Raw genomic sequence first — 10035 nt, 5'->3', positions numbered from 1 at the left:
ATGTTGTTGCGTCTGTCCTCCCTCGCTGGTGTCTGGTCTTCTTTTCTGTGCCTCTTTGCTGACTTTAAGAACGCCCATTTAGGATAGCCGCACGTTTTGAGTGCTTCCTTTACATGTGTGTGTTCCTTCTTTTTCCCTTCAGGCTTAGAGGGAACATGTTCTGCCCGGTGGTGTAGGGTCCTAATTACTCCAAGTTTGTGTTCCAAAGGGTGATGGGAGTCAAAGAGGAGGTACTGGTCCGTGTGTGTGGGCTTCCGGTAAACTTCGATGTTGAGTTTGCCGTTCTCTTCAATGTGCACGGCGCAGTCCAGGAAAGGCAGACAGTTGTCCTTTGTGTCTTCCCTGGTGAACTTGATGTTCTTATCCACAGCGTTAATGTGCGCAGTGAAGGATTCCACTTCTTGTGTCTTGATTTTGACCCAGGTGTCGTCCACATATCTGTACCAGTGGCTGGGTACTCTTCCTTTGAAAGAGCCAAGAGCCTTCCTTTCCACTTCCTCCATGTAAAGGTTGGCTACAATAGGTGACACGGGGGAGCCCATGGCACAGCCATGTTTTTGTCTGTAAAAGCCTTCGTTGTACTTGAAATATGTAGTGGTGAGGCAGAGGTCTAACAGTGTGCAGATCTGATCGGGTGTGAAGTTGGTCCTGTCCTCCAAGGAGCTGTCTTCTTGTAGTCGTTTTCTGACAGTCTCCACGGCCTCCGTGGTGGGTATGCAGGTGAAGAGAGAGACTACATCAAAGGACACCATGGTTTCATCTGGATCCAGGGTAAGTTTCTGGACCTTGTCGGTGAAGTCGGTGGAGTTCTTGATGTGGTGTGGGGTGTTCCCCACGAGAGGCGCAAGGATGGTAGCAAGGTGTTTAGCAATGTTGTAAGTGGCTGAGTTTATGCTACTGACTATGGGTCTGAGTGGGACAGCTTCCTTGTGGATCTTTGGAAGTCCATAGATGCAGGGTATGGCATCTCCTGGGTAAAGGCGGTGATATGTAAGGCGGTCAATAATTTTGTCCTTTTCAAAGTCTTGAAGGCAAGCTATAACTTTCTTTTTGTAGCTGCTTGTGGGGTCTCGCTTTAGGGCTTCGTAGGTATTGTCGTCACTGAGGAGAGTAGTGATCTTTGTATGGTAATCTGTAGTGTTTAGGACCACGGTGCATCTTCCCTTATCAGCTGGTAAAACAGTGATGTTGTGGTCTTTGCTCAGGGAAGCGACGGCCTTCTTTTCCTGTATTGTGAGGTTGGATGGAGGGACTTTGGCACTGGAGAGCGTGGCTGAGACTTTCATCCTGATTTGCTCTGCTTCTGTCTGTGATAATTTATTAATCCGTATGGCAGATTCTGTGGCTGTGATGAGGTCCACTATGGGCAACTGTTGTGGAGAAATGGCAAAATTGAGTCCTTTGGCTAATACTCTCTTTTCAGGTTCAGTGAGAATCCTGTCTGAAAAGTTCTTCACCCATTTCTCCTGACTGACTTCAGGTGTGTTTTCTTCTCTGGGTTGTGTAGATTCAGGATGAGGAGTGTGTGTTTTTGAAAGCAAGGTGTGGAATTTCCTGCGTTGTCTTTCTTTTCCTTTAGAGTGTTGGGTTAGCCTTGTCCACAAACTTGTAAACCTCTTCTAAGATTGGAGAGGGTAGAAGGATTTCCAGTTCTTGCAGGGTCTGGCTGATCTTGATCTGGCTCTTTGACTCTTTGACTCCCATCACCCTTTGGAACACAAACTTGGAGTAATTAGGACCCTACACCACCGGGCAGAACATGTTCCCTCTAAGCCTGAAGGGAAAAAGAAGGAACACACACATGTAAAGGAAGCACTCAAAACGTGCGGCTATCCTAAATGGGCGTTCTTAAAGTCAGCAAAGAGGCACAGAAAAGAAGACCAGACACCAGCGAGGGAGGACAGACGCAACAACATTGTCATCCCCTATGTAGCCGGTGTATCAGAGAAACTCAGGAGAGTTTTCTCCAAGCATGACATCCCAGTGTATTTCAGACCCAGCAACACACTCAGACAGAAACTGGTTCACCCGAAAGACAAAACGCCAAAACACAGACTTAACAATGTGGTGTATGCTGTACAGTGCAGCGAGGAATGCTCAGACCTCTACATTGGAGAGACCAAACAGCCACTTCATAAGCGCATGGCACAACACAGAAGAGCCACCTCCACAGGACAAGACTCAGCTGTCCATCTGCATCTAAAGGATAAAGGTCACTCTTTCGAGGATGCCAATGTTCACATTTTGGACAGAGAGGACAGATGGTTTGAAAGAGGAGTGAAAGAAGCCATCTATGTCCACTGTGAGCGACCATCTTTGAACAGAGGCGGGGGTTTACGACACCAACTCTCTGCCATCTATAATCCAGTTTTGAGATCCCTTCCCAGACGCCTTAACGCCCACTCACATCCTGGGCCATCTGACCTCAGGAATTCGCATGACAAGGTGGGGCCAGGTTTCACAATGAACACACCCGAAACTCTGGCTGATTGGGACCCACGCCCAGTTTCACACCTTGGCTCGGGCGATTAGAGGATCATCAGGGGGTCCTTTTGTCCCTCTGTGGGGGGTCACTACCACTAGGTTTATATCTGGGACTCTCCACCATTTGACCTTAGAACTGAAGAAGCTTCTCGGATGAGAGGTGAAACGTCTTCAAGCAACTTAAAGAAGTCCAGACGCTTTTCTTTCCAAGCTCCTTTGATTATAAGCTTAAGTTTTACCATAGCTAAATTATTAAACACAGAAATAACGTCATAAGATGTTCATAAAACCATTGTTTGATGTTCGGACTCAACTCCCCCCTTTTTGACACACTCCCATGTGTCAATTCATTGGAGCTAGACAATTAAAAGAGAAGGTTAGTGACATCATATCTCAGAAAGTATCAGAAATTCTTCTCTCGAGTACCGTTGCTCCAGCCTTGTCATCCCTGAGGATCTTCAATCCCGGAAATTTCCCTTCTCCTCATGTAATAAAGTCTATCATCCTTCCATGCCCTGGTAACTGGTCCATCCAGAGCTGTAACATTTTGAAATGTACATACAACAAGCCAAACCACACCTTGGTCACACCAACCCTTTTCTGCCCTGAAGATGTCCAACGCCATCTTAGTCTGGACCAGGGTTGTAATAGTTTTGCAATTTTCATTAATTTTTATTTTTATTTAGGTTCGACTTCAGATTTTCAATTTTATATCAGTTTTAATCAGTTTTTATCAATTGTTTGCTAGTTTAGTTTAGTTTTGATTAGTTTCAGTTATAGTTTTAGTCGTGTCTGCAATAATTAAGTGTAGCAAAATCCCAGTCCCATCATATCAGTCATGCTCTTGTGCTTATCCTTGGGTATTGTGACTATTAACTCTTGCAGCACCGGGTGCTCCTAATTTTGGTTCAAGTGAATTTATAAACTTTGTGAAGGGAATTGACTCCTCTGCACACTGGAATAAACATAATCAACATGATCTACATTTTACTGCGTGTTATTTCACCATCTTATTGATTCAAATGCTCCATCCTTCTGTGGTTTGCGACATTATGTTTATCCACTCTGTCTCTAAATGTTTGAAGAATCTTCAAGTTTGGGGTCAAATTTTAAGAATTTGACCATAAGTGAAAGTTATGGTGTTATCACCCCCTTCGGGGCTTACCTTTCCCAGTTTTGATGATATTCCTCCCTATTCTTTGCAAATACCCCCTGTTGGTGGCGAGAAACTGTTGGTGTGGTCAAGTGGGTGCTATAGAAACAAAAGCTCAGGACAGAACAGTTATCAGTAATGTACTTCATACAAATTTTGCATATGTTTTATTTCATATTGATCCTCTGAGTGTAATGGTACATTTTAATTTGAATTTATCCAAACTAAACACAATAGGTTTTTCTTTCTCTACTTTGCTCTTGTTCTTTTGCAGTACCACATCCTATCAAATGTCCCTGTCGATTATATTCTACTTTTAATAACTTACTATTTCAAGCGAGAACCTAAATCACGTGGCCCAATGTTTATTATTGCATATCTCTATTCTGAATGTGGCAAGTCATTCATAGGTATTGTTAAAGTTTTGGCGATTTTCCTCTATAAAATTTAATTGACTTTTTTACAGTGGCCTGCTGTGGTTAATAGTAACATATTCCAGTCATGAGTGATATCAATAGTTTTCTCCACTGTAGCATTTGGCATTCCCAATAATATAACATGATACCTTAATCAAAACACAGCTAATATAGCACAGTTTTCTTAATGCAAACATCAGTAACTCAGACTCAGCAACCAAAGTGTTAAGTCTGCAGTTCATACTTATGTGAAGCTACAGTCTCCTCCTCCAGTCTCTCTTATCCTCCTGCTCCTGAAAAAACAAAACAAAGCGAAGCATCCACCCTTCTCTTGTCCGCTGGGTGAATTGTTTATTGGCATTTACTAATCCTAAAGTGGGTGCAGTCATTGTCTCAGTATCAAGTCAGTCAAAACTTTTAGTCGTCAGTCCATCACAGTCCATTCACATGCATTCATCCACACACATTCATACCAGATTTTGCTGATAACGGAGTCTCCCTATTCGAGCCTCCATCACCAGCAAGATGACGTCATCATTTTAAAAGGAAAACAATTCTTTGTTCTTTTGTTCTGGATTGACTCGCTGCAATCCTTTTAGACTCAGGACTTCTCATATGATCAGTGTCCCCTATACGTGAATTCCTCCCAAGCCAATTACAATCATGGAGAAACACACTTTGCAACTGTTTTTGTAAGAATATTTCATAGCGCTTTAAATTTCAATCTTTCAGGCCTGGTTTAAAGAGCTGATTGTTAAATCATGAACTCACAAAATATCAACATATCACCACCGGTGGATCACACCTCTCAGATTTTCTTATCTCAGTGCACTGTAACAAAAACGAAAACAGACATAACCAACAAAATACTACTAAAATAACACAAACTAGGGCCCGTTGCAGACATGTCCAGCATAAAACTATCCCTCTCTCGCTTACGAGAAAGAACACAAGCCAAAGCTCACTGATAACATCAAGCTAGCGCTAAGCAAAGCCACAAAATCAACCAGAAATTCACAGGAACGTTTTGCTTCCTGCCGGGACAATATTGTGTGGGAATGAGAAGCTCAGGTGCCGTAACACCTTTTGTTCCTCCTTGAATTAAATCTCAATCACAGAAAATGCCATACTCCAACCTAAACTTACACTGTTAATTCATCATTTTCACTCTGTGCCACTGTTCCTCATCAGGGCTGTGTGAAGCACAGCAAAGAATTCAGTCAAGGCCTTGAGCCATAAACATACATCACGCACAGACATTGTTTTCATAACCAAACCGTTTTAGACCTTATTCCTAAAATCTACATAAATGCCCTCTGAGTGACATATAACACATTCTAAGTAATCAATGGTAATCAATGGCTCCTCATAAAAATTATGCATTGGGATGTTTGTGTGCAGCATTTTGCATATCAGCATAAGCAAAGCATTCTTCATTGCATCAGCGTGTATGTGTATGTGTGCATCACTCTTCATTGCACAAGCGTGTGCATGTGTATGTGTGTGTGCATCACTTCTCAGTGGATCAGCATTCCAATGTGTGTGTGAGTGTGTGTATGTGTGTGTGTGTCATTTCTCACTCAATCAACGAGTGCACATGTATTCATGTGTGTATTTCACTTCATTCTGAATCTGTGTGTGTGTAGACGTGTGTGTGTGTGTGTGTTTGTTCATCACTTTCCTGTTCTGGTGTTCTGGGTAAACCACGGCCTGAAGCATGCCCTGGGGTCCTGCCCTCCTCCTTTTCAGTTTGTTTGCGACCATTGCTGCTGCTGCTGCTCAAAGTTCAGTCCGTCCTGGTTCTGAGCCCAATTGGGGCAGTCCTTTCTCCAGTGTCCATGCTCACCGCAGGTGAAACCTGCATCTTCTCCTGTGTTTTTTTGTCCATTCTGAGGTGCCTTCTGTCCTCAGTTACTCCTCCTGTCCCGGTCACGCCCTTTTTGCTGCCCGATCATCCGTGTTGGTCCATCACTGTCCTGCACAGTGTAAATGCAGCATTATCAAGGTCAGCATTCTTTTGCTCAGCCTTACTTTTCCTTCAGGCTTGGCGGGCTTCTCGTCACAGCTCTGTCAGCTGACGCAGTCTGGGAATTTTCCCCCGTGTAGTGAAACGGGCCTTAGGTCTAGTGCTCTCCGTCTCTGCTGCATGAGATCACATTCCTGCAGCACTGTTGACATTTTCAGGTCGTTGTTGTGGGTCCAGCTGTTGCAGCATTTGGTCAGGGTCACGTATGGAGGAGAGCAGGAGTCCAGTCAGCCTCGGCTTTCAGGGCCGGCAAAGCAGCCTGTAATTAAATATATATAGAGAAAAACAAAAAACAAAAACAGACAAAAAACAAAAGCAAACGAACAGGAAAATGATGTTGTGTTGGCTGTATTACAAAGAGAGGGGAGAAACACCGGGACCAGGCCCTGTGTCAGCCTTCTCTCCCCCTTTTTTTTTTTTTTTTTTCTCACCCTATAATCAACTCATGACCCGCCAAGCTGACAGGACAACACAGGTACATATTAAAATTCTTAAGATCATGTTTAAAAGCCCAAAAATGGACTTTTCTTTCATTCAGTAATCACTTGTATTAATCAATCAGCAGAAAACATGTCACAATTTGAATCTTTTAACCCCTAAATTTGTCGTGTCTTCACTGGTTGGTCAGACCAGTGTCTTTTTCTTTGAAGTTAAATTGTTGTCCTGCAACCCAGAGAGTTTATTTGTCAGTAATGTATTTATCCTTTAACAACAGGTGTATGTTAAGTTTCGCTGCTTTAGCCTTGCTGGAAAATCTTCACGTGTTCATGAGTGTAAGCTGTTTCTTCATTGCGTGTGTGTGCATTTGTAGGCAGGCAGGTTAATTTGATCTTTTTTTCAAACTAGGCGTTACCTTAAAAGGAGCCTTTCTCTCAGATTTCTCTGCTTGTGTATGTTTTTGTTTCACCTTTTTGTTGTGATGCTCCGGACGCCTTCCCAACCTCCACAAGTCCGTTGGCCCCAATTTTATGTGTTAAAACTTCTCTTAATTTCTCCTCTAATTCTCTCCTCGCTGCTGTCTTTTTCACAGCTGCTGATTCTTACTGGGTGTGGCTCCCATTACTTATAATTTTGCTTCGGCCGCTGTGCTTGTGGGGGCAGTTGGTCCAGGTCCGCAGCTTCCTGTATTAACACACTAAGAGATTTATTTAATTTCATTTTCATCACTGTTAAACAGATAAGCAGGCAACACGCCTACCTTGACAGCGTAAACTGCACGCCAGTCTCCCAACACATTCCTCTCTCTACTCCTCCATAATTCTCCACTACACACCTCTTACTATCTCTCTTTTTTATTTTTTTATTTTTTTATTACACCACAGAGTAATACACCCAATTATGCCCGTCTATCTCTATGTGGCTCCAAATTCCCTCTTTATTTAATTTCACACTCGTCAGGGGACAGGCACACAACAATTTCAACCACTGAAACGAGGAATTCAACCTTTTTATATTTCACCTATGATAGAACTCAACCTTAGATGTAAAAGCATTCTCTTGTTCTATTCCAGAATAAATGTGAACCCGTGATTACACGGTCGTTCCAGTGTTATTCTGTAGCTATGCGGGGGTCCTCACCTCCCCAAGTCACCACCTCGGCATCCGGACGCCGCCGGGCCTGCCCGCGCGTCCACGAACAGGAGGGTTGCCACTCCTAGGACAAAATTATTTTCCACAGGTACACTAGGCGTCAACCTTAGATCTTAAAGCATCCTCTTCGCACTAGTGTCCTCCTATTCAAACACATCAACCGTCACTGTCACTGTGTTTCACGCTTCCCCCACAGAAACACACTCAGAGCGCGCCTCACACACTCAAAACAGTGAGACCCACAGAGAGCGCTTTTCTTCAGCAGAAATTTGCACAGAAACCTCTGAGCTCAACTGTTAGAATTCTTTTGATGCACAACAACCATAGACCAAAATACCCCTTTCTCTGCGCTTATGGCCGCCACAACGGGGCAAAATCGCATCATAAAAGTGATGCCTGCGTCCCCTGAAGTTATACCAGACACCATAAACCAGGTTTTGCTCTATGTACTTCTTGGCAAGTAAAATTTTACTTTGTTTTATGACCGCAGCCCTTGAGACTCGACTGACGCCATAAACCACCGTCAAACCTCTCTTCAATGTACTAAAACCAGCACCAACCACTACTGCACTTCACGGCCGCACCACCGGAACACGGCCGTATCATAAACCAAACCTACGGATGTGTTTCGCTTTCGCGTTGCCAGTGTTTAACCGCACCGTGAGCCAGCATCTGCTTTTCCTTAAATCAACTTCTATTTCATAGCCGGCAAGAGCCAGGACTTAACCGACACCATAAACAAACTTCAAAACCTCGACTTCAATGTACTGAACTAATGGCCGCGTCTCCAGAAGAAATTCTAATGTATTATTGCTACAGAAGCCAGTCTTAGACAAAATTAAATGTGGAAGGTAAAGTGGCTGCAACTAGTCCAACGTAGTATGTTATTAGTATCTCGGTAGAAGCAGTTTATTTAACACACTGGAATTCAGCCTCAACTTATGTTGTTAGTATCTTGCGCCAAAAACCAGACACTGTATCTTCACAGTTACATGTGAAGATACATGTAACTCAGTGAACAGATTAATTTGGAAAGCCCAATATGCACATTTGGTATTCATAATACAACAGGCTGTGCTTACCTTTTTATATTTGGACCGGTCCTCTGTTCACCTCGCCTCACGATCTCACCAAAGGCCAAATCTGCCCCTCCTCAGCACACCAAAGATTCGGGTCACACGGCACCAAGTTGTTGAAATCTCCCAATTCTTTGAATCTTTGGGCTGAAGGAAGGACAATACTCGGTGTATAAATGCTCAATCAACAATCATTTATTTCCATACAATTCAACACTTAAGAGCATAAGAACCATCATGATGGGGAGACCTGCCTGCAGAGGGTCACAGCAAGTCTCAAAATGGTGACGGGTTGCTCAGCTTTTTATAGTCTCTAGTGGCCCCCACCTAGTCGTAAAAGACCAAACATTAACATTCTTTCTCTCTTACGGCGCCTAAGTTATGACCTCGGCAGTTGTTTCTCTGCTTTCTGTAAGGTGGGGGTGTGGAATGTGGTCTGTCTATCTCCCCTGTCTTAGACACAGAGTCTCCTGCTTACAACCTTCTTTTCATGATTCAACAATTAAGCATGTAATACATTCACAGCAGATCAAGGATACAGAGTGATGCACACTTATCTAATAAACTAATCAGTGAATATGTTCTTTTAACTCAAAAGTATAATGAGAACTAAACTACATACAGATCACACACTCTATATTAAAGGGTATAATATGATCTACAGCAGTATTCTAATTCAACTACTTTGATTACATATATAAGGTAACATATAATAACAGAATAATCTAATAGTCCCTACCCTCACCTATGGCCACGAGCTGTGGGTAGTGACCAAAAGAACGAGATCGCGGATACAAGCGGCAGAAATGAGCTTCCTCCGAAGGGTGGCTGGCCTCTCCCTTAGAGATAGGGTGGGAAGTTCGGCCATCCGGGAGGGGCTCAGAGTAGAGCAGCTGCTGCTCCACATCGAAAGGAGCCAGCTGAGGTGGTTCGGGCATCTGACAAGGATGCCCCCTGGGCGCCTCCTGGGTGAAGTGTTCCAGGCATGTCCCACCGGGAGGAGGCCCCGGGGCAGACCCAGGACACGCTGGAGAGATTATATCTCTCGGCTGGCCTGGGAACGCCTTGGTATTCCCCCGGATAAGCTGGAGGAGGTGGCTGGGGAGAGGGAGGTCTGGGCCTCTTTGCTTAGGCTGCTGCCCCGCGACCCGGCCCCGGATAAAGCGGATGAAGATGGATGGATGGAATTATCCTCATTCAAAAGTCATGTAAGAACCTCATTGGTTTACGGAATTCTGATGTCACAGGCTTCTAAAGCTTTGATCCTTTGAAGCTTTGATCCTCATGAAT

This window comes from Rhamphochromis longiceps, linkage group LG14, assembly GCF_057381845.1.
Source record: "Rhamphochromis longiceps isolate RC_006_pf linkage group LG14, R_longiceps_female_GT1.1, whole genome shotgun sequence".
NCBI lineage: Eukaryota > Metazoa > Chordata > Actinopteri > Cichliformes > Cichlidae > Rhamphochromis > Rhamphochromis longiceps.
This window is presented reverse-complemented; position numbering follows the sequence as displayed.